At 35.2% G+C, this 23,397-nt stretch overlaps 3 long non-coding RNA genes across 9 annotated transcripts; all 3 read left to right on the top strand.

The window, feature by feature from the left end:
- Nucleotides 1-721: 721 nt before the first annotated feature.
- On the top strand, nucleotides 722-6,036 carry LOC127254827 (uncharacterized). 7 transcript variants are annotated; one of them, XR_007839507.1, is made up of 4 exons: nucleotides 776-4,529; nucleotides 4,771-4,861; nucleotides 5,063-5,629; nucleotides 5,730-6,036. It is a non-coding gene; the product is annotated as an uncharacterized LOC127254827 (long non-coding RNA). The 7 variants fall into 7 exon arrangements; XR_007839508.1 differs by having other exon boundaries at nucleotides 776-2,505; nucleotides 2,595-4,529; nucleotides 4,771-5,629; XR_007839503.1 differs by having other exon boundaries at nucleotides 4,771-5,629.
- A 3,202-nt stretch (nucleotides 6,037-9,238) lies between these two features.
- On the top strand, nucleotides 9,239-13,793 carry LOC127254936 (uncharacterized). Its single transcript, XR_007839531.1, has 2 exons — nucleotides 9,239-12,883; nucleotides 12,981-13,793. It is a non-coding gene; the product is annotated as an uncharacterized LOC127254936 (long non-coding RNA).
- A 4,558-nt stretch (nucleotides 13,794-18,351) lies between these two features.
- Nucleotides 18,352-22,916, top strand: LOC127254935 (uncharacterized). Its single transcript, XR_007839530.1, has 2 exons — nucleotides 18,352-21,688; nucleotides 21,831-22,916. It is a non-coding gene; the product is annotated as an uncharacterized LOC127254935 (long non-coding RNA).
- The last annotated feature ends 481 nt before the right edge of the window (nucleotides 22,917-23,397 follow it).

The following is a 23,397-nucleotide window of genomic DNA, read 5'->3' on the forward strand; positions in this document are numbered from 1 at the left end:
AAAGTGAAATATTAAAATCTAATTTGATATTTCGAAAAGAAAGCTGATAATAATTACAGGCAATCACAACTTAACTTGTATTCTATTCACACAAAATATACTATATTCACTTTTAAAAAAATAATTCAACATAAACTATTATTTTTTTATATTAACAATCATGTTTAACATAAAATTAAACTCATATTTGGTCAAATATAATATATAAGTTTAGATAACATAATTAATTGTTTTGAATAATAATATCTAAAGTACATAAATTTCACAGTATAAATTATCAAATTAAATTACTATTTTCCACTCTAGAAAATTTAGATATAAACAATAAAAAATAAGGCATTGAAAAACACAAGTAAACAATCACACTAGCCTGTAGTTAGAAGGCCGTTTGTTTATTGGATCATCGCCAGATCATTTTACTTCTATTGGGCTAGTCATTAATTTTTAATTCACAGTTTAGTTTCTATTCTCTAATTCCCAGTGGATCACTAATTTCAATAAAATTATTAAAGGCCCACTTATAAGGCCCATTATAGTGAGGCCTAATAAATTTTAAAAGCCCAAACATCGAAGGCCCGTGAAGCTTTCAGAAGCGCGTGAAGAATAAACACGGTCAAACCGCGTGGGTTTTTCACCGCCATTGGCTCATCGAATCTGACCAGAAAAAGGATAAAATAAAATAGCCTTACGGACTTTGAGAGAGTTCCTCACAACCCTACGATCAAATTAATCTTGTCCGTCTATTTTGACCTCAGGCGCCTATAAAAGGCGCACTTGCTGTGGTTGTTCAAGCGTAGCATCTCGCTCTGGTTCGCGTATGCGATGGGTTCGTCGGAGTTGGTGTTTTGAGTGGTCGATCTTCGATAGTTGGTGAAGGCTTATTTGTTGTAGATCTGAGCAGATCTGCGTTCCGATGATGGATTATTTGAGTTACCGAGGCCTGGTGTTCGATAGGAGTTTAATTCGTCCCTGTTTATTTATTTGATTTGGTTTTTGACCGTGCATCTTCTTGCGGCCCTGGCATCTACTTGATTATTTGTGTGCTTTCTGCGATGTAGAATTCGTGAGGGAGTTTAATTTGATGCGTGCTGTCATCTGATCGGCGTCGGATCTCAGATCTCTGTTTATTGGTTTATCGATTTCTGGTTTGGTTTTAGATCGTGCTACTCTACGCGTTTCGGTTACTGCCTGACTTTTTTCGTAAAACTATTTTGTTGTAGAGATCCTCCTGATTAAGATCTATGTCGATGGATTGCTATATCATGTGCTGAAGTTTGATTTGGGATCGGTGCTCGGTGGTTTTCGGTTAATTGGTTTATTATCAATATTTAGTTTTGTTATAGAACGTGCTCTTCTATGCGTTACGGTTGCTGCCTGATTCGTTGGTCTTCCCTTTTGTGTCGTAGAGTTCCTGCGGATTGTAATCCCTCGGCGGTTTTCGCTACAAGTGCTGACGGTTGATATAAGCGATTGGATCTCGGTTACCTGATCTATAATCTATAGTTTTGATCTAGAACGTCCTTTTCTCTCTGTTTTGGCGATTGCCTGATTACCCTGGGTTTCCCCATTCTCTGTTTGTGGAATTTGTGCAGATAGTAAGCGTGGCCCATGTCTGCTCTAACAAGTGCTGATGGCTCTTATGGCACACGACCTAAGTTTCTTGGCCTATTGACTAACTATTTTTTAGAACGTGCTTTAGTCTCAGTTTCGGTTTCTGCCTAATCTTTTGGTTTTCAAATTCCTGCTGTAGAGTTTGCGCGAATCGTAGCGCCCGTGCGATCTGGTCCTTAACAAGTGGTGACTTTTCTTGCAATTACTGGCTGTTCATAGATCTCGGTTTAATGGTTTTTCTGTCTCCAGTTTGGTTTTAGAACGAATATTTCTTGCCTGGTTTTTCGGCCTTTCACCTTTTGTGTTGTAGGGTTCGTGCTGGATGTTAATCTTGGAGATGTTTTGCCTAACAAATGCTGCCTCGATTGGATCTCGGTTAATTCGTTTAAATTAATCTTTGGATCTGTCTAAAAATTTACCAAGTCTATGAGATCTATTCCTGCCTGACTGCTGCCTTAATTCGTTTAAATTGATCTTTGGATCTGTCTTAAAATATACCAAGTCTATGAGATCTATTCCTGCCTGACTGCTGCCTTTCTTTCTGTTGTAGAGTCTGTTTCCTGCTGTGGGTTGCTTAACAAGTGGTGACATTGATTGGGGATTAGTATAATAGTTGATATGTAGTTTTCTTTTTATGATACCTACTTGTGTCCTGCCTGACTGCTGCCTTTCTTTCTGTTGTAGAGTCTGTTTCCCGCTGCGGGTTGCTTAACAAGTGGTGACATTGATTGGGGATTACTATATTTATTAGTTGATATGTAGTTTTCTTTTTATCGTACGTACTTGAGTCCTGCCTGATTGCTTGGCATTTGTTGTGCTGTAGGCGTGGTGCTGGTTGTAAGTCCCACAGGTTTTGTTTATGAACAGCAGATGCTATAGGGGGTTCTATCTTTGGTTGCAAATTGATTTAGTTTTTTATTACCTTAATTTATCAGCTGTAGCTTGCTGTTTGTCTAATGTCTTAAAATGGTCTTTTATTGCAGTGCAATATTTATTGGCAGAAAGTACTTTGGGTTTGTCATAAATTACGGTTTGTTTAAGATTTCTTGATTTCCTTCTTTCAGCCGTGAACATTGGGTGATTATGAATTTTTAATGATTGTTCGTAGAGTCTTGTCTTCTGTGTTGATGGTTCTCTTGCAGATAAATAACGGCTCTATTGGTTTTTGAAGCATTGAACTTTTGCATCATGCCCATGGTTTGGTTGTCTTCCCTTCAGATCTTTTGCAAGTTCATCATGGCATTTGGGTTCTTTCTTTTAGAATTAAGTCATGGCTGTCTGTTGCAGCCTTGATTTTTTCTACATGCATTATTGCTACCTTCTCTCATTGGTTGCAGAACTTATGAATATGTTGGTGAAGATGTGGTGGCAAATGACTAGTCAAGCATTCTTGGATATACTTGGTTTTGTTTACCTCTTTCTAATCCTTTAGCTTCTTAGCCTAAACTTTTATTATCCTCTAGTTTTTCTTTTGCTTTCTTTGCCCTCAATTTTTTTTTGCAGAATTTTGGGTTTGTTGTCAAAGCTATCGTGTTGGAGCTGAGGTTTTGCACTTGGTATTTTTTATGCCTCTCATGGAAAATCTTCAATATTTTTATAATCAATATCCTCACTGCTATTCCTTTTGTTGACATGAAAGCATTATAGTGAATGCCTCCATGGTAGCATTGTGAAGATTTAACATTTAGACTTCTCAAGTGATTTATCAGGAGCCTGTTATCTGTTCTTCTTTTAGACTTCTCTATGTTAGAATTTTGAAGACTTTTAACATTTAGACTTCTCAAGTGATTCATCAGGCATGTCATCTGTTTATCTTTTAGACAAGCTACATAATTAGTCATCTGTTTTTAAGTTATATGTGTAATCTTTGAACATCCTTCTCTTTAAACCTTGTTTTTAGTAGGGTGGTTTTGGTTTTTACAAGATTCTCAGCCAGCACGGCTCTGTTTTCTTCACTAATTTGATTGGTAAATAGTCCCCAACTTCTTTCCTTGCATATGCATGATTTGCCATGGTATTGATAGAATCTGCAGATTTAATCTCTGGGCGCTGACAAAGACTATTATTTGGTGATTGGTCATGTTATCCATCATTTGGTAATTTTGGTATCTTTTTGCACAACTCTATTGTATTTTGTTTTATCAGATCTCTTGGTATTCCTTAGTCTGCAGAATATATATGACTAGATCCCTGGTTGGTGCAAATTTGAGAGGGAAGAAAATATTCTTTAAGTGGGTTTTGAGTTGGTTGTTTCTAAGTAAGCTTACCAGATTATTTGAAGCTTCTTTAACAAGGGTACCTACCGTTTGTTATTTTGGTTGATCTCTCTTGGTTTCTACGCGGATGCTAAGGATTTGATTCCTCATTTATGTAAACATTCATCATGCGACTCTCATTGCTTTGGTGCTTTATGCTTGCTCTCAAGAATAAAATCTGGTGTATCTTTAAGTTCTCTCAGAGTTGGTTTTTGATTGTGCCTCCCCTTAATGTGGTCTTGTTTTCTTCAGATCTCCTAGGAACTTGGGTTACGCCTCTCCTTTTATGTGGTTTGGTATCTGTCTGATTTCACTCCTGTATGCGATCTTGTTTTTGTCAGATTTATATTTCCTTTTATATGTGATTGAAGACTGGGAAACTTAGTTGGTTTATGTTGATGAGTACCCCACATGCTAGCAGAAAAACTTGATGAGATAAATTGGCTTCCTCTGGTTTCAGAGCATTGCTGTTGTTTTGCAGCTATGAAAAGAAGTGTTGCTTTTATATGTGATTGAAGACTGGGAAACTTAGTTGGTTTATGTTGATGAGTAGCCCACACGGTAGCAGCAAAACTTGATGAGATAAATTGGCTTCCTCTGGTTTCAGAGCATTGCCGTTGTTTTGCAGCTATGAAAAGAAGTGTTGCTTTTGGTTGTTGTCAGGTACTGAATGAGTGTTCTCTGAATTTGGTTTTCTTTGGTTTGCATCTCTCCTAAGCATTTTTCTTCTGCCATATTTTGTTATATTTTGGCTTTGACGATATGAAATGATTAACGTCCTTTTCTGATAGTTTCTTTTGACTGCTTGAATATAAGGTGGTTTTTTCACAGTCTGTATTTTGTTTCTCTAGAATTGAAGAGAATTTATTTAATTGCAATTTATTACATTTTGTTTTTCCAACAGCTTTTGGTCAGGTTGGATTTATCTCTGTCTTTCTTGAGTTGGGAGGTTCTTGTCACTTTGCTTTCTTCCTACCAACCCTTTATGCAATAAGGTTCTTCTCAAAATGCTCTTGCTAATTTTTGCAAAGTAAGGCTGCTTTATTAAGAAAGGCGTGCTGATGGTGTTATAAGTGGAGGATTGAACCTACTGTTTTTAAAATGAGATGGCAACTTAAAAGAGTACTGAGGTTTCTATAGATGGTGATTCTGTTCACGTCACCTCTGTTTTTGCTTCGCATCATTTTGCATGGTAGGTTGTTTTCGATGATGATGTCAGTGGATGGAACAGCTATTTTAGGATGATATGATGGTTTTAAGTACTTACTGTTGTGCAAGTCTGTTGGGGTGAAGTTTGGTGTTCTCAAGGTGGTGAGAGATGCTGCATAATTCAAAACTTTACTGTGCTACTATAGGGGGATGATATGTCCTGGTGGTTCTTCTAGTAGAGTTTTCGAGGTGTGGTTAAGAGCTGCTTCATGACTTGAAAATTTTGCGCTGATATATTGGGTTCAGTTTGCTTGGAGTTGAAATGCTGTTTTTATTTTTTCCTCTCTGCATGATGGTACCTCTAATATTGCTTGTCGCGATTTGTAATAATCTGTATGGGGATACATTTGTTACTTCTGGTCCTTTGTGGAGTTAGTTTATTATTATTGTTTTAGTTTTAACTGCCTTTTGGTTAATCACTTAACATCAACTTGCAATATTTTAATTCTACAAGGGGATAATGCTTAATAGGTTTTGAAATCCAATGTCATGGCAACTGTGTCTAGTGGGGCATGATGGCTTAGTTGAGTTGGTTATGTAATGGCTTTGCCTGTGTGAGTGTGACTAATATTTCAGCTACTTGCTTTTTTATGATGCACTACAACACTTCATGAATCAAGAATGCTGACTTTATGTATACTGTTATGCTTCTAGAGTAACTCTTTCGACACTGATAGAAAGGAGATACATAGGTGGTACTGGTACATGAAGACTGTTGGGCTTGGCGTGATAATCTAATTAACTGGAATAATTTTTGGGCTGGAATCTTCTATCAAGAACTCGACACTGATGTGGAGCTAATTTGTAGAGATGGTTATAAATAAGCATGGTACACAGGGACTGTTTTTAGGCTGCAGTATATTTGTCTTGATAATCGAAGCAATGTTTGGAATGGACTCTTCTACCATTTACTTTTTTTTGAAGGAAATATTTATATATATTAATACACGGTGACTATTAACTTCACAGCTATCGAATCATAAGTGGTGTATTTGATTAAAATCGTTTTGAGCGGTTTCTTCTTTCAACTTATATGCCATCTGTTCACTCTCTTTTTGAAAAACTTGGGTCTTCGAGAATGTCTCTTTCTGACAGTGGCTGCATCTAACTCTTTTTGGTGCTGTCTTCTTATGAGTCTTTTGGTTTTAAGGTACTGTGGTAACTCTTTTTGGTGCTGTCAAACCTGTTTGTAACTTGATATATCTATCTCTTTTGAAATGGAGAACCTGCAGGGTTTGTATTGTAGGATAAATAATTTGTGGCTGTAGATACACATAAGATCTAACTCGTGTGTGAATGATTAATATCCCGAGTGTGTTAGTTATATTATATAGTTGGTAGGGTATAGGTACTAGTGTTAAATAATATACTCTTTCTCTCTCTCTTTGGCTCATATCTCATGTCTATTTTTTCATTTTAATTTTATTCTAAAATTTTTAATTTATAATTTTTAAAATTTTAATTATACTAACTGATTATTTTAATTTTAATTTATAATTATTTTATTATATGATAATTATTTTTATTAATATATTTTTAATTATTTATTAATTATATTAAAACGAACAAAATATTCAGGATGGAGGGGAGGGAGTAATTAGGTAGGTATAGGTTTAGGTCTGTAACTCTGCCTGTGCTGCCTGCCATAATAGCACAGCCGGTCCCAAGCCCGGGTAAAGGAGGAGGGCAGACCCAGACCCATAATATTAGGGGGTGTATATATACATCGCATGCGCCGTGCTCTTTTATGTTCAGAAGGTCTGACGTCATTACTTGAACAGGATCTTTCTGAAGATCTTTCCTGTTGGCGATTGGTGTTTTCAGTTCCTCTGCAAATGGTCATTGGATTCCATTCCAGGGGCAATAGAGAAGTTCCTTATGATGATGGGGTGGTGCTTCAATGTGAAGACCCGACAAGCTGATGCAGAAGAAGCATGGCTATGCCATCACCAAAGAAATTTAGATTTAAATTTTTCTATTTAACATTGTTTTTTTTGTAAAAAAAAATTCACAATTATTATGTACTTAATTTATCTATTTTTCCCCTTTTTATTAATTTATTCATGCATTTTAAAAACTTTTATATCACATTATATCAATATAATAATATATTAATTAAAATTCATATTCAATTTATATAATCATATTTTCATTAGCAGACAGATAAAATATATTGCCTTTACTCGAATATTATCTTTATCAATTTTGTTTGTATTATTCAAAAGAAATTATTGACTAATACTAAAAAAAAGTAATAATAATAATAATAACTTTTACTTAAATTATAAATACAACCAATTTATATATAAGTAGAACACAAAAATCTCAAAATATTCCTCCCGGAGTGAATGAAAATAGTATACAAAATCCTCTTTGGAGAGGGATGAATAAAGTAATTTGTAATACTCAATACGTCTCATATTATTTATAATATAAATGTAACGATGTTTGTGTAATATATTGTAAATTTTTTTAATAATCATATAAAAAAAGTTAAAATACAAAATAATACTTAGAAGTTGAACTATTGACACATGTTGTGTTTAAAAGTGTAATTGTGTTTTACAAATCACAAAATGTAATAAAGAAAATGGGTGTGATTATATTTGTATTTTTTCTTTAAACCGTGATTGAGTTCGATTTTACTAGGATAAGTATTACTCATTTCATATAAAAGTATATATATAATTTTTTTTTTTCATATGAGTGTCATGAAATACAAAATCTTTTTTTAGCAAGAAATTAATTTTTGTTTCGCAGTTTGCTTGGGTAAAAAATAAAAAACAATACTGCATTTTAATATAAACTTGGAAAAGATATATTATAAAAATATTACTAAAATGTTGATAAAAAAAAAATAATAAAATGTGTAAAAAAAGATAGTAACAAAAATAGATCTATCATTTGATAAAATAAGAACGTTTAAATTGCTGGAGAATGAAAAAGTATTTGCTATAAATAAAATAGATAGATTAGAAAAATATAACAGTGATATAATTTTAGTGAACAAAAATAATACTACTTTCTCTATCTCAACTTTTTTGTCCATGTTACTTGATGGAGAATTTAATGTTAGAAATATAATAATATTATTATATTGCAAGAATACAATTATCGAAATAAATTCAATAAATACAATAATTTATTGAAATAAATTTCAATAATCAATTTATCGAAATAATTCGATAATCACGTTGCTTTTTTCCGAAAAAACGAATACGCCCGGTAGTGCCTCTGGTTCGTGGCGCAACGTTCCCAGAGATAAAATGACGTTTGTTTCCGAATTAGGTGGCACCTCAATATTTCGGAGCTCCAACGAACTAAAATGAGACAAATTAATACTATGACGAGGGGATTATATATAAGGAGGGCTACCAGAAAATATAATCGGAAAACTTGTCAGAAATTCGGACCGTCGCCGGAAGGTTGAAAAAGAAAGGATATATATATGAGACGAGAGGAATAAGCTTTATTGTTGTTGTTTAAAAAGAATGAATGAAAAGCCTTTTTATAAGCATGCTCACGAGGGGTTTATCAATCTCATGTAACAATTACATTTCTTAAAACGAAATGTAACCAGCCATATCATTAAAACTCATGTTTGAATTTCAAATGAATTTAAATGATAGGTAATGAATTTGCATTATATACATTTCAAAAATGCATTTCATGCATTTATTATAATATATGCTAAAGGTCAGGAATACTTAGCGGACACGTCACCTCTGATGAGCCACGCGGGCGTCTCCGGCGTCGGAGGACTAAAACAGCGAAAATTTTTCACTTATGAGACTAGTTTGCGACAAGCTTCACTTACGGGACTAAAATGATAAAGGGTCCAGTTACCGGATTAAAAAAACAATTTATCCTATATGCTATTATGTATACAATATAATTAATCATGAATTTTTTAAATCTTATTTATTTTCTGTGGCCCGATAAGAGTTTGTATTGTTTGCTTCCTGATGGGCCATAAATTTCGAAACAATTGATGAAGGCCCACTCATAAGGCCATTAAATTGTGGCCTAATGATATTTATAAGCCCAAATATCGAGGCCCGTGAAGATTCCAGAAGCGCGTGGAGAGATGAACCCGGTCAAACAACGGGGATTTTTCACCGCCATTGGCTCATCGAATCATATCAGAAAAAGGAATAAAATAATAGCCCTCCTAAACCGACTTCGAGAGAGTACCTCACTACCCTACGATCAAATTAATCTTGTCCGTCGATGTTGATACCAGGCGCCTATAAAAGGCGCACCTCTGTTATTGGTTTGACGAAGCATCTGGTTCTCGGTGTAGCGTATATGATGGTTTCGTCGGTGCGGCGGTGTTTTGGTTTGTGGATCGTCGATAGTTGGTGGTGGCTTATTTGTTGTAGATCCGTGCTACGATGATGGATTGTTTTGAGTTTGCGAGGCCTGGTGTTCGATAGGAGTTTAATTCGTCCCTCTTTATTTATTTGATTTGGTCTTTGATCGTGCTTCTTCTTGCGGCTGTGGCTTCTACTTGATTTCTCGTGTGCTCTTCTGTGATGTAGAATTCGTGAGGGCGTTTAATATGATGCGTGCAGTCGTCTTATCGGCGTCGGATCTCAGATCTTGGTTTATTGGTTTATCGATTCGTGTTTTCGTTTTAGATCGTTCCCCTCTACGCGTTTTGGTTACTGCCTGACTTTTTGGTAATACTTCCGTTGTAGAGATCCTCGATCTGTGTCGGTGGATTGCCAAATCGTGCACTGGAGTCTGATTCTGAATTGCTTCTCGGTGGTTTTCGGATATTTGGTTTTTATCCATATTTAGTTTTGTTCCAGAACGTGCTACTTTTACATGCTATGGTTGCTACCTGATTCGTTGGTCTCTCCTTTTGTGTCGTAGAGTTCGTGCGGATTGTAATCCTTCGGCGATTTTGCTATACAAGGACCGACAGCTGATATAAGCGATTGGATCTCGGTTACCTGATCTATTAATCTCTAGTTTTTTTTTAGAACGTTCCTTTTGTCTCTGTTCCGGTGATTGCCTGATAGCCCTGGGTTTCTCCTTTCTCTGTTGTGGAATTTGTGCAGATAGTAAGCGTGGCTCCGGTCCACTCTAACAAGTGCTCATGTCTCCTATGACACCGGATCTAAGTTTCAGAGCCTATTGATCTATAGTTTCCATTTTCCCTTTTAAAAATTTTAAAAGATCGTTCGTTATTCTCTGTTTCAATTTTGCCTGATCTTTTGGTATTCTAATTTCCTGCTGTAGAGATTGTGCGAATCGTTATTCTGGCGATCTGCTCTTAACAAGTGCTGGCTGTTCATAGAGGACCAGAGTCGGTTAAATCGTTTATCTACCTCTAGTTAGGGTTTAAAATTCTTTATTATTTGTTTTTTTGGTCTTTTAACCTTTTTTGGTGTAGACTGTGCTGGACGTTATGTTGGAGATGGTTTGCCTAAGAAGTGCTTGTCTATTGACCTGTGATCGGACCTCAGTTTGTTTGTTTAAATTAATCTTTGGTGTTGATTCAGAATATGCCACATCGGTGTGATCTATTCCTGCCTGACCACCGGTTTTCTTTCTGTTGTAGAGTTTGTGTTTCCAGCTGTGGTTTGCCTTAACAAGCAGGGGAAGTTGATTTGGGAGTGATTTATATATTTAGTCTGTTAATCTGTGTTTGCTTTCTTCCGATCTCCTTTTGCCCAGCCTAATTGCTTGGTATCTGCTGTGTTGTAGGCTTTTGTGGTTTCCTTAAGTCGCATGGATTCGTTTATGAAGGGCAATGCTCTAGGGTTTTTAATCTTCAGTTTCAATTTGGCTCTAGTTTTTCATTCATTGCCTCTGCTCTGCTCTCTCTTTCGCTGCCGTTTATTCTAATGTCTTAAAATGATTTTTCAATGCAGTGAAAGAGTTTATTGGCCAAAAGTGCTTTCGGTGCTTTACAGAAAGTTTTGGTTTGTTTACATGATTTCTTAATTTCCTTTTGGCAGTCATGATAATTAAGTACCTATGAAATTTCTAATTCTGGTCCGTAGAAGCTGGTCTTTTGTGTTGGAGGTTTTCTTGCAGATAATTTATGATTCCAACTGCTCTATCTGTTTTGAAGCGTTGATTTCTTGGGTAATTTAGAGCTATAACAAACGCTGGGGATGTCCCTTTCGCATCATGCTGTGTTTTGGCTGTCTTCCTTTAGATCTTTCTTAAAGTTATTGTGGCTTTTCTGTGAAGATTTCTCTTGCATTTAAAATTAGGTCATGACCTGCCTGTTGCAGCCCCTGTTTTATTTTTACATGCTATTGTTGCCTTCTCAATTTTGTTGCAGAACTTACTAATATGTAAGTGAGGCTGTGGTGGTAATTGACTAGTCGAAGTATTGGTGATATACTTGGTTTAGTTTATTTCTTTCTAATCCCTCAGCTTCTTAGCCTAAACTTTCATGATTCTTTAGTTTTTGTTTTGCATATGCCCTTGATTTTTTTGCAGAATTTTGGGTATGTTGCCAAGGCTGTCTTTAGAGAGGAGCTTCTGTGTGCCTTCTTTTCTGCTGTTGGAGCTAAGGATTTGTAGCCTTTGTAGCCACCATTTGGTGTTTTGTATGCCTGGAAAATTTAGTATGATCTTACCAGCATGTACCCGCACCTAATGGTAGTATCAGGCATCAGTAATCTGTCGTAAATATTCTTCACAATTAGTTTATTTATTTTCAAGTTGAATTTGTAATCTTTGAACATCCTTCTCTTTGGGCCTTGTTTTCCCTAGTGTGGTTTTGGTTTTTACATGATTTTCAGGCAGCATGGCACAGGTTTCTTCAGTAGTCTCTATTGTTATTGTCCACGACATCTTTCCTTGTACATGCATGACTTGTCATGATACGTTTCATTTTATATAGAATCTGCAAGACTGGTGCAAGTTTGAACTTGATGAGGAATGGTCCTACATAATATAAGTTTAGGAACCTGGTTGGTGCAAGCTCGAATTGGAGGAAAATGCTTTTAAAGGGTGTCATGAGTTGGAAGTTTCTAAGTAACCTATCCAGATCCTTTATTTTGAAGCTTCTATAACGAGGTTGCCCTTATTTTGGCTGTCAAGGAACAAATCTACTTCAAATCTGTTTATGCGTATCTTATGGGGATTGTAACATATATTTCTAAGTTGGTCTCTGATTGTGCCTCCCCTTCATGTATTCTGGTTTCTGTCAGATTTCACCTTTGCTTATGTATGGATTGAATTCTAGGATATATTGGGATTGCACCTGTCCTTTGTGGTTTGGTTTCTGTCAGATTTCATTATCCTTTTAAACATGGATTTAATGTCTAGGAAATGGGATTGTCTCTCCCCCTTAATGTGGACTTATCAGATTTTAATTTCCCTTTACTCCATGTGGATTTAAGTATTGGAAACTGAGTTGGTTCTTATTGAGAAGTACTCCTTAGAGCTTGCTGACAGACTGGATGAGGTAAATGGCTTCTTTTGGTTTCGAAGCATGTGCTCTGCAGCATTGCGTTATGTTTGCATTGAAGCGACCGTTGAATATAGGTTGCCCACATCCCCTAAGCATGATTCCTTCATTCATTATGTTTATGTGGTGGCTTTGACAGTAAGAAATGATTTACATGATTTTCTGATGGTTTCTCTCGACTGATGGAGCTGAAGGTGACATGTTGAAGTTTGTATTTTGTGTTTCTCTAGTATTGAGGACATTTTATTTATTGGAGTATACCCTGCAGTCGCTTTGATGCTTTATTTTTCGCCGTGTGACCAGCTTCTGGTCAGCTAGTCAAGCTCTGTTCGAGGTTGTGAATATCTAAAACTATCAGATCCTCCAAATAGTAAGTTGGAAGTGTATCTTACTCATATCTTTCATGAATTGGGACAATTCATCGGACAACTTGTTCTCACTTTGCTCTCTTCGAATTATCTGATGAGGTGTCTATACATGCTCTTTGGTTTCTGATGGTGTTATAAGTGGATTGAACCTGCTGCTTCTAAGATGAGGAGATGATTTTAAAATGATACTTGAGGTATCTATAGATGGTTATTCTGTGCAAGTCAGCTCTCTGTTTTTGCTTTGCATTATTTTGCATGGTTAGTCTGTTTTGATTTTGTGGATGGAACTCCTATTTTAGGATATGATATGATGGTTCACAGTGTTTCTGGTGTGTGTGAGTGCTGGTGAAGTTTTGATCTCAAGTTGGTAAAAGATGCTGTGTTAAAAATTTCAACTGTGATGTCCTGGTGATGATGTCTCTAGTAGAATCCTCAAGGTGGCTAAGAGCTGTTGCCTGACTTAGAACTTTGGCCTGCGCTGTCCAAATGACTGGTTTCTACTTACGTTACTTTGGGTCCAATTTGCTTGGAGTTGAAGTGCTTTTCTCAGCCAGCTACTCTTCGATATTGTTGGTCCTCGTCTTCTGCTTAATGTAACCATTTCGTTTGTGTATGCTGTAGCGATCTGCCTATGGGATACAGTTGTAACATTTGTCTAGTTGTTTGGTCTGTTGTGCTATTGATTTATTATTCTTTGAGTTCTAGCTGCCTTTGGTTGGTAGCAATGCTCTTAGATAGAATATATACTTGTCACTTGTATATTTTAATTGTATTGCTTTAGCCCTTTATGAACGGATAATGTTTAGTAGGAAGGGCTAATACTTTGTAGGTTTGAAATCTAATGTCAAGTATCTAGTGGATTTCCATCTTACTGTTACTACATCAATGCAATCATCATTATTCTACACTTAACCAATCACTCATGCCACTATCTTACTAACTTATATTGGCAACTTACTAACTTCTCTCATGTGATTATATTGTGTATATTGTTTAGAAAAAACAATAAGAGTTTGTTAAGAAGTACTTCATTCTTCCTGTTATAAATTTACTAACAGGTCTCATGAAGCTTATAAGGTTATGTTAGTTTGTCTAACAATTCATCTCATATTGTCTAACTAATCTAATAGGAGTATTGTTTGATTGGAATCTTCTACAATTAGCTCTTGCAGTATTTTCCTTGGTAATCTAAATGAACAGGAACAATGTTGGAACTCTTCTACAAATAACTCTTCTGACACTGATGGAATGGAGATGCGTATATATGGTTGCCCAAGTAAAATTTGGTAGTACATGAATACTTATGCTGCATTATTTGGCTTGATAGTTTGATTAGCGGGATTAATGTTTGGAATGCATCTTCTTCGGGAACTCTTCTCACACTTATTCAAAGGTAATTTGTAGAGATGGTCATAAATTATCATGGTTCATAAAGACAGTTCTGCTGGCATTACTAGGCTTAATAATCTGTGAATAAACAGGAGTAATTTGGAATGGGGTCCTTTACTAAGTACTTTTCTGGCACTGATTTGAAGGAATTATGTAGAGATTGAAAAGTAAAGACTGTTATGCTGCCTGCATTATTTGGCCTGATCATCTAATTTAACCGGATTCGCTTTATTTCATATCTATTGAGGCATAAGTGAGGTATTTGATTAAAATCTTTCTGAGGGGTTCTTTCTTTGAACTTTTGGCTTCTCTTTACACTGTATTTGGAAATCTGATCGTCAAGATTGAAATGAATTTACTCATCTCCCTTTCTTGCTGATGCTATTTCTGAAGTAGAAATTGTCGGTGCCTGCATTAATATTCTACATCAAAGCATGAGGGATTGTGCAGTATTGTATAACTTACCTGTTGAAGCATGACTGCATATTGAAAGGCTTCTGTTGATGTGGCTACTGGAATTGTGTTTTTGATGATGTCATACCACACTTCTTCACTGTCTTCTTTTGATGCTCTTTGCTTTCGGATGCTGCAGTCTGTATAAAAACGCATGCATAGTAGAATCTTGAAACGTGTTTTGCTACTTGAACTTGGGTTTGATCATTCTGTTGCACTATACTTTCTCTAGTCAGTATGTTGCTTAGGTCTCTTGTGCGTGTGTGTTAAATTTCAGAACATGTGTTCTAATATCATCTGTCTGTTATATTTCCCTTGTACCCAACATTTGGTGTCAAACCAGTTTGTAACTTGATCTATCTCTCTTCTGAAAATGGTAAACCTGTAGGGTTTTGTATTGTAGGATCAATACACATAATATCTAACAAAAACTTTTACCTATTTAGCTAACAATAAATTTTATCTCGATTTAATCATAGCCTTTTGTTCATAATCTTATCATGAAGTACACTTTCACGATGATACAATTTACTCAGAAGAACGAGTAATATTTGACGTGGGGTATAATTTTTACATTAGTATCTACTAGATTGTGATTGACATCTTCGGTCTTCATAAGAATATGCTCAACTTGCGTGATTGGTTGATAATTCTGGAGTGAGTTTGTGAAGTTGTGCATGTCAGTTAGTGCGTTAAATTATAGTAGCTAGGTTTAGGTTTAGGTCTGTAACTCTGCCTGTGCTGCAGTAGCACAGCCGGTCCCAAGCCCGGGTTAAGGAGGAGGGCAGACCATATAAGATCATATATATACACATTACATGCAACTATTATGCTCTGTGTCCCTTCATGTGGTGGCAGTGGTTTGTTTCGATAAGAATATACTTCAAATTAAAAATCTTTCTTACGAGCAAGCTTTATAATATTTGATTTGAGTCGGCATGCAATTGTATTCGTGTGGATGCTTTACATATCTCATTGGCTTTATTAAAATGCAAAAATGACTTGAAAAGTAGAATATTGATGTTGAAGTAAGATGTGAGGAGGCCGTCGTGTTTCATGGCAGCATCCATTCCTTCCTTGTTGCTTTCTAGATTTGTGTATATATATAGCATACGCACCTTCTGACACCAAGTTGCCAGTGCAACACAACAGTTATCTCCAAAGTGATTAAAGGTTGTCAATGAACATATCCGTAACTTGTTCTTAGAAACCACACATGATGTGATGCAACCATGTTCAGATTTCCTTCTTTCCTGTTGGCCATTGCTGTTTTCACTTCCTCTGCAAATGCTCATATGTGCAGCGAGTAATTCCAGTCAGCAATAGAGAAGTTCAACCTCACCGGAACCTTCTGCTGGAGGAAAATCCTCGGCGCACAAACGGGGTGGCGCTTCAATGTCAAGACGTGACAGCTGGACTTGGCCTTCGGCGCGCAGCTCCCTTCAGAGTTTCCCAGCTGGCTGCCGCGGGGCTCAACTTCACCGAGCCACGGATGGTTGACACTAGGGATGGTATACTGTACCATATTGAAAATATCGATCGATAACGATAACGTACCAAAATTCTCGGTATGGCAAAAATATATACCGTACCAATTTCGTTACGATATTGGTATATATCGTTTATACCAAAAATATAATTTTAAATTTCAAAATAATTAAAATAATTAATAAATATCACAATTGTCCACCACAAAAAATATTATGAAAAAATCAATAAATTTTCAATTGTCTACATATTTTTATTTTTTTATGATTTTAAAATATTATAATTATTATTTATATATATAATTAAATTATTTAATAAAAATAATGTCTGTACCGAACTTTTCGAAAATTCATACAAGTATGGTACTGAAATTTTCAGTATACTGCTTTCGACTTCAAGTACATCGAGGAGATCGATTACTACGTGTAACTGCCACCATGGTTCTCCCACACAACTACGACCCTCCAAGGCCAACGTCATCTGGCAAATCGGATATGCAGTGGAGGAGGACTCACCGCTTGTCCACCGCTGAGACCGTCACTTTAACTACCGGTGAAGTCCTCACCCACTCGGCCCATCTCAGCCGCGCCCTCGCAACGTGGTAACATTTATTATATCAAATTATAATCATCACACCTAAAAATTTAAAATTTTCTATTTATTCCTCAGGTGCATGGAACTCTGAATCTCGTCGGGTGGGGACACACCTTTCAATGGGCGTAATAATCTCGATAATCGATATATTTAAAAAATTACCGAAAATATAAAAAATAAATTAGAAATATTATAAAATATATTATTAAAATATTGATAATATTTTTTTTAATAAAATATGTAAAAAAATAGTAAAAAAATATATTATCATTTGTTAAATAATGCATGTTTAAATTGTAGGAGAATGAAAAAGTATTTGCTATATATAAAATAGATAATTTAACTAAAAAAATTTAAAAAATAATAATATAATTTTAGCGAAAAAACATAGGGAGGATTCTTGGTTTGTCTTTCTCATAGGAAGGAAGTATACTATAAGCTCTCATTTCCGCTTTTGGAACAAAAAATCTTCCACTGGCATGCGATCGTGTTACTTATAATGAGTAAGTAATTAAAAAATTTTATTAGTAAAAATAATTATTGTATAATATAAATAATTAAATATTTTAATTAAAATTAAGAAAATACTGAAGTTTGAAATTTAAAATATTATTATTTAAAAAAAAACAAATTATGTAAAATAGAACAAAATAAAAAAAGTAGGCATTTTATACAGGAAGAATGAAATACTTTTTAACAAACTCTTTTTATTTTTCTAAAAAAGTATATACAATATTATAACTTGTATCACAAAAAACAAAAAGAACTATATTTTTACAAGACAAAATAAATATATATATATTTAAAAAACCTCTATAAATAATTGAGTAATAATATTTGAGATATTTAAATCATATACAAATTATTATATTAAGGGGGTGTTTGACAAATAGCTTTTTGAATCGTTTTTAGCTGTTTGACCGATTAAAAAGCTAATTTAGATGTTTGGTAAATTAGTTTTTTGGAATAGCTTTTTGGATCCAAAAAGCTAATTTTTAAAAAGCTAATTTACCCAGCGTTTTGAAATAGGAATTTTTTTTTTTTATTTCTTATATGTCATCAAAAATTTATTATGCATTTTACACAAATAAATATATTTTGATTATATTAGAATATTTTATTATAATATAGTTTTAATTTTATAAATTTAAAATAATTAATTACTATATAAAAATTATTTTAATTGTAAAATATATAAATTTATTAAAATCAACATAAAATATAAAATATAAATAGTTTATTTTTATATTAAAATTACATTATATAAATTTTATACTAAAAGTAAATTAAATAAATTAAATTGATTGAAAATTATAAATATATACATAAAAAATTTATTATTTTATATTTTACATCATTTTCAATAGAAAAAAACTATATATATATTTTAATAAAAATATATTATTTTTTTAAAATCTAACTGTAATAAAAATAAATACTTTTATCACACTTTTACAATTTTCAATAACTAATAACAAAAAATTTTAAACATTCTAAACTCAAAAGAATATAATTGAATATATTGGAAACAAAAATAAAATAGAAATGTCATCAATTGTCATTTTACGTATAAACAGCTAATATCAAAAAGTTGTTTTGCCAAACATTTTAATACAAACAGCTATCAAATCAGCTAGTCAAACCAACTAATTGAATCAACTAACAACTATCAGCTAATTGCCGAACACGCCGTAAATTACTATTTATCACTTTGCAAAAGATATGAACAAATAAAAATAAGGTATTGAAAATCACAAGTAAACAAGCACATTCGTATGTACTCAGAATGCTATTTGTTTGATTGGGCTAGTCATGAATTTTTTAAACTCATATTTATTTTCTGTGGCCTGATAAGAGTTTGCATTGTTTGCTTCCTGATGGACCATAAATTTCGAAACAATTAATGAAGGCCCACTCATAAGGCCATTAAATTGTGGCCTAATAATATTTATAAGCCCAAACATCGAGGCCCGTGAAGATTCCAGAAGCGCGTGGAGAGATGAACCCGGTCAAACAACGTGGATTTTTCACCGCCATTGGCTCATCGAATCATATCAGAAAAAGGAATAAAATAATAGCCCTCCTAAACCGACTTCGAGAGAGTTCCTCACTACCCTACGATCAAATTAATCTTGTCCGTCGATGTTGATACCAGGCGCCTATAAAAGGCGCACCTCTGTTGTTGATTTGATGTAGCATCTGGTAATCGGTATAGCGTATATGATGATTTCGTCGGTGCGGCGGGGTTTTGGTTTGTGGATCGTCGATAGTTGGTGATGGCTTATTTGTTGTAGATCCGTGCTCCGATGATGGATTGTTTTGAGTTTGCGAGGCCTGGTGTTCGATAGGAGTTTAATTCGTCCCTCTTTATTTATTTGATTTGGTCTTTTGATCGTGCTTCTTCTTGCGGCTGTGGCTTCTACTTGATTTCTCGTGTGCTCTTCTGTGATGTAGAATTCGTGAGGGCGTTTAATATGATGCGTGCAGTCGTCTTATCGGCGTCGGATCTCAGATCTTGGTTTATTTGTTTATCGATTCATGTTTTCGTTTTAGATCGTTCCCCTCTACGCGATTGGTTACTGCCTGACTTTTTGGTAATACTTCCGTTGTAGAGATCCTTGATCTGTGTCGGTGGATTGCCAAATCGTGCGCTGGAGTCTGATTCTGAATTGCTTCTCGGTGGTTTTCGGATATTTGGTTTTCATCAATATTTAGTTTTGTTCCAGAACGTGCTACTTTTACGTGCTATGGTTGCTACCTGATTCGGTGGTCTCTCCTTTTGTGTCGTAGAGTTCGTGCGGATTGTAATCCTTCGACGATTTTGCTATACAAGGACCGACGGCTGATATAAGCGATTGGATCTCGGTTACCTGATCTATTAATCTCTAGTTTTTTTTTTTTTTTTTTAAGAACGTTCCTTTTGTCTATGTTCCGGTGATTGCCTGATAGCCCTGGGTTTCTCCTTTCTCTGTTGTGGAATTTGTGCAGATAGTAAGCGTGGCTCCGGTCCACTCTTAACAAGTGCTCATGTCTCCTGTGACACCGGATCTAAGTTTCAGAATCTATTGATCTATAGTTCCCTTTTTCTTTTTAAAATTTTAAAAGATCGTTCGTTATTCTCTGTTTCAATTTTGCCTGATCTTTTGGTATTCTAATTTCCTGCTGTAGAGATTGTGCGAATCGTTATTCTGGCGATCTGCTCTTAACAAGTGCTGGCTGTTCATAGAGGACAAGAGTCGGTTAAATCGTTTATCTACCTCTAGTTAGGGTTTAACATTCTTTCTTATCTGTTTTTTTGGTCTTTTAACCTTTTTTGGTGTAGACTGTGCTGGACGTTATGTTGGAGATGGTTTGCCTAAGAAGTGCTTTTCTATTGACCTGTGATCGGACCCAAGTTTGTTTGTTTAAATTAATCTTTGGTGTTGATTCAGAATATGCCATATCTGTGTGATCTATTCCTGCCTGATCACCGGCTTTCTTTCTGTTGTAGAGTTTGTGTTTCCAGCTGTGGTTTGCCTTAACAAGCAGGGGAAGTTGATTTGGGAGTGATTTATATATTTAGTCTGTTAATCTGTGTTTGCTTTCTTCCGATCTCCTTTTGCCCAGCCTAATTGCTTGGTATCTGCTGTGTTGTAGGCTTTTGTGGTTTTTTTAGGTCGCATGGATTCGTTTATGAAGGGCAATGCTCTAGGGTTTTTAATCTTCAGTTTCAATTTGGCTCTAGTTTTTCATTCATTGCCTCTGCTCTGCTCTCTCTGTCGCTGCCGTTTATTCTAATGTCTTAAAATGATTTTTCAATGCAGTGAAAGAGTTTATTGGCCAAAAGTGCTTTCAGTGCTTTACACAAAGTTTTGGTTTGTTTACATGATTTCTTAATTTCCTTTTGGCAGTCATGATAATTAAGTACCTATGAAATTTCTAATTCTGGTCCGTAGAAGCTGTTCTTTTTCTTGCAGATAATTTATGATTCCAACTGCTCTATCTGTTTTGAAGCATTGATTTCTTGGGTTTAGAGCTCTAACAAACGCTGGGAATGTCCCTTTTGCATCATGCTGTGTTTTGGTTGTCTTCCTTTAGATCTTTTGAAAGTTATTATGGCTTTTCTGTTAAGATTTCTTTTACATTTATTATTAGGTCATGACCTGCCTGTTGCAGCCCCTGTTTTATCTTTACAAGCTATTGTTGCCTTCTCAATTTTGTTGCAGAACTTATTTAAGCGAGACTGTGGTGGTAATCGACTAGTCGATGTATTGATGGATATACTTGGTTTAGTTTATTTCTTTCTAATCCCTCAGCTTCTTAGCCTAAACTTTCATTATTCTTTAGTTTTTCTTTTGCATATGCCCTTGATTTTTTGCAGAATTTTGGGTATGTTGCCAAAGCTGTCTTTAGAGAGGAGCTTCTGTGTGCCACTTTTCATCTGTTGGAGCTAAGGATTTGTAGCCTTTGTAGCCACCATTTGGTGTTTTGTATGACTGGAAAATTTCCAATATGTTCTTACCAGCATGTACCTGCACCTAATGGTAGTATCAGGCATCAGTAATCTGTCTTAAATATTTCTCACAATTAGTTTATTTATTTTCAAGTTGTATATGTAATCTTTGAACATCCTTCTCTTTGAGCCTTGTTTTCCCTAGTGTGGTTGTGGTTTTTACATGATTTTCAGGCAGCATGGCACAGGTTTCTTCACTAATCTCTAGTGGTATTGTCCACGACATCTTTCCTTGTACATGCATGATTTGTCGTCGCCCTTTTTATTTTATATAGAATCTGGAAGACTGATCTAAGTTCGAATTGGAGAAAAATGTTTTTAAAGGGTTTTATGAGTTGGAAGTTTCTAAGTAGCCTATCCACATCCTCTATTTTGAAGCTTCTATATCAAGGTGTGCCCTTATTTTGGCTGTTCTCCCTCTGTTTCTATGTGGATGCTCATGATATGATTTCTTATTTTAAGATCATTAGTTGAATATCCACTATTTAGAGTTCTCTGTTGGTTTGCACTGAAGTGACCGTTCATGAATATAGGTTGCCCACATCTCCTAAGCATGATTCCTTCATTCATTATTTTTATGTGGTGGCTTTGACCGTTCATGATTTCTCTCGACTGATGGAGCTGAAGGTGACATGTTGATGATTGTATTTTGTGTTTCTCTAGTATTGAAGACATTTTATTTATTGGAGTATACCCTGCAGTTTCTTTGATGCATTGTTCTTCGCCAATTTTGTAATCAGATCCTCCTAATAGTAAGTTGGAAGTTGTATCTTTCTTGAATTGGGACAATTCATCGGACAACTTGTTCTCACTTTGCTCTCTTCCCATTATCTGATGAGGTGTCTATGCATGCTCTTTGCTTTCTGATGGTGTTATAAGTGGATTGAACAAGCTGCTTCTAGGATGATATGATGATTATAAAATGGTACTGAGGTATCTACAAATGGTTATGCTTTGCAAGTCAGCTCTCTGTTTTTGCTTTGCATTATTTTGCATGGTTAGTCTGTTTTGATTTTGTGGATGGAACTCCTATTTTAGGATATGATATGATGGTTCACAGTGTTTCTGGTGTGTGTGAGTGCTGGTGAAGTTTTGATCTCAAGTTGGTAAAAGATGCTGTGTTAAAAATTTCAACTGTGATGTCCTGGTGATGATGTCTCTAGTAGAATCCTCAAGGTGGCTAAGAGCTGTTGCCTGACTTAGAACTTTGGCCTGCGCTGTCCAAATGACTGGTTTCTACTTACGTTACTTTGGGTCCAATTTGCTTGGAGTTGAAGTGCTTTTCTCAGCCAGCTACTCTTCGATATTGTTGGTCCTCGTCTTCTGCTTAATGTAACCATTTCGTTTGTGTATGCTGTAGCGATCTGCCTATGGGATACAGTTGTAACATTTGTCTAGTTGTTTGGTCTGTTGTGCTATTGATTTATTATTCTTTGAGTTCTAGCTGCCTTTGGTTGGTAGCAATGCTCTTAGATAGAATATATACTTGTCACTTGTATATTTTAATTGTATTGCTTTAGCCCTTTATGAACGGATAATGTTTAGTAGGAAGGGCTAATACTTTGTAGGTTTGAAATCTAATGTCAAGTATCTAGTGGATTTCCATCTTACTGTTACTACATCAATGCAATCATCATTATTCTACACTTAAACCAATCACTCATGCCACTATCTTACTAACTTGTATTGGCAACTTACTAACAGGTCTCACGAAGCTTCTAAGGTTATGTTAGTTTTGTCTAACAATTCGTCTCATATTGTCTAACTAAGAACTCTTCTGACACTGATACGAGGGAAATTTTAGATATGGTTACAAACAAACATGACGGTGCAACTAGACTGATATACTGCAGTATTTAGCTTGCTACTCTAGTTTAATAGGAGTGTTGTTTGATTGAAATCTTCTACAATTAGCTCTTGCAGTACTTTGCTAGGTAATCTAAATGAACAGGAACAATGTTAAAAATCTTCTACAAATTACTCTTCCAACACTGAGAATGGAGATGCAAATATATAGTTTGCTAAGTAAAACTACATGAAGACTTATGCTGCTGCATTATTTGGCTTGATAGTTTGATTAGTGATAAATGTTTGGAATGC

The sequence above is a fragment of the Andrographis paniculata genome, unplaced genomic scaffold, assembly GCF_009805555.1.
Source record: "Andrographis paniculata isolate CXL003 unplaced genomic scaffold, ASM980555v1 Contig52END, whole genome shotgun sequence".
Taxonomy (NCBI): Eukaryota; Viridiplantae; Streptophyta; class Magnoliopsida; order Lamiales; family Acanthaceae; genus Andrographis; species Andrographis paniculata.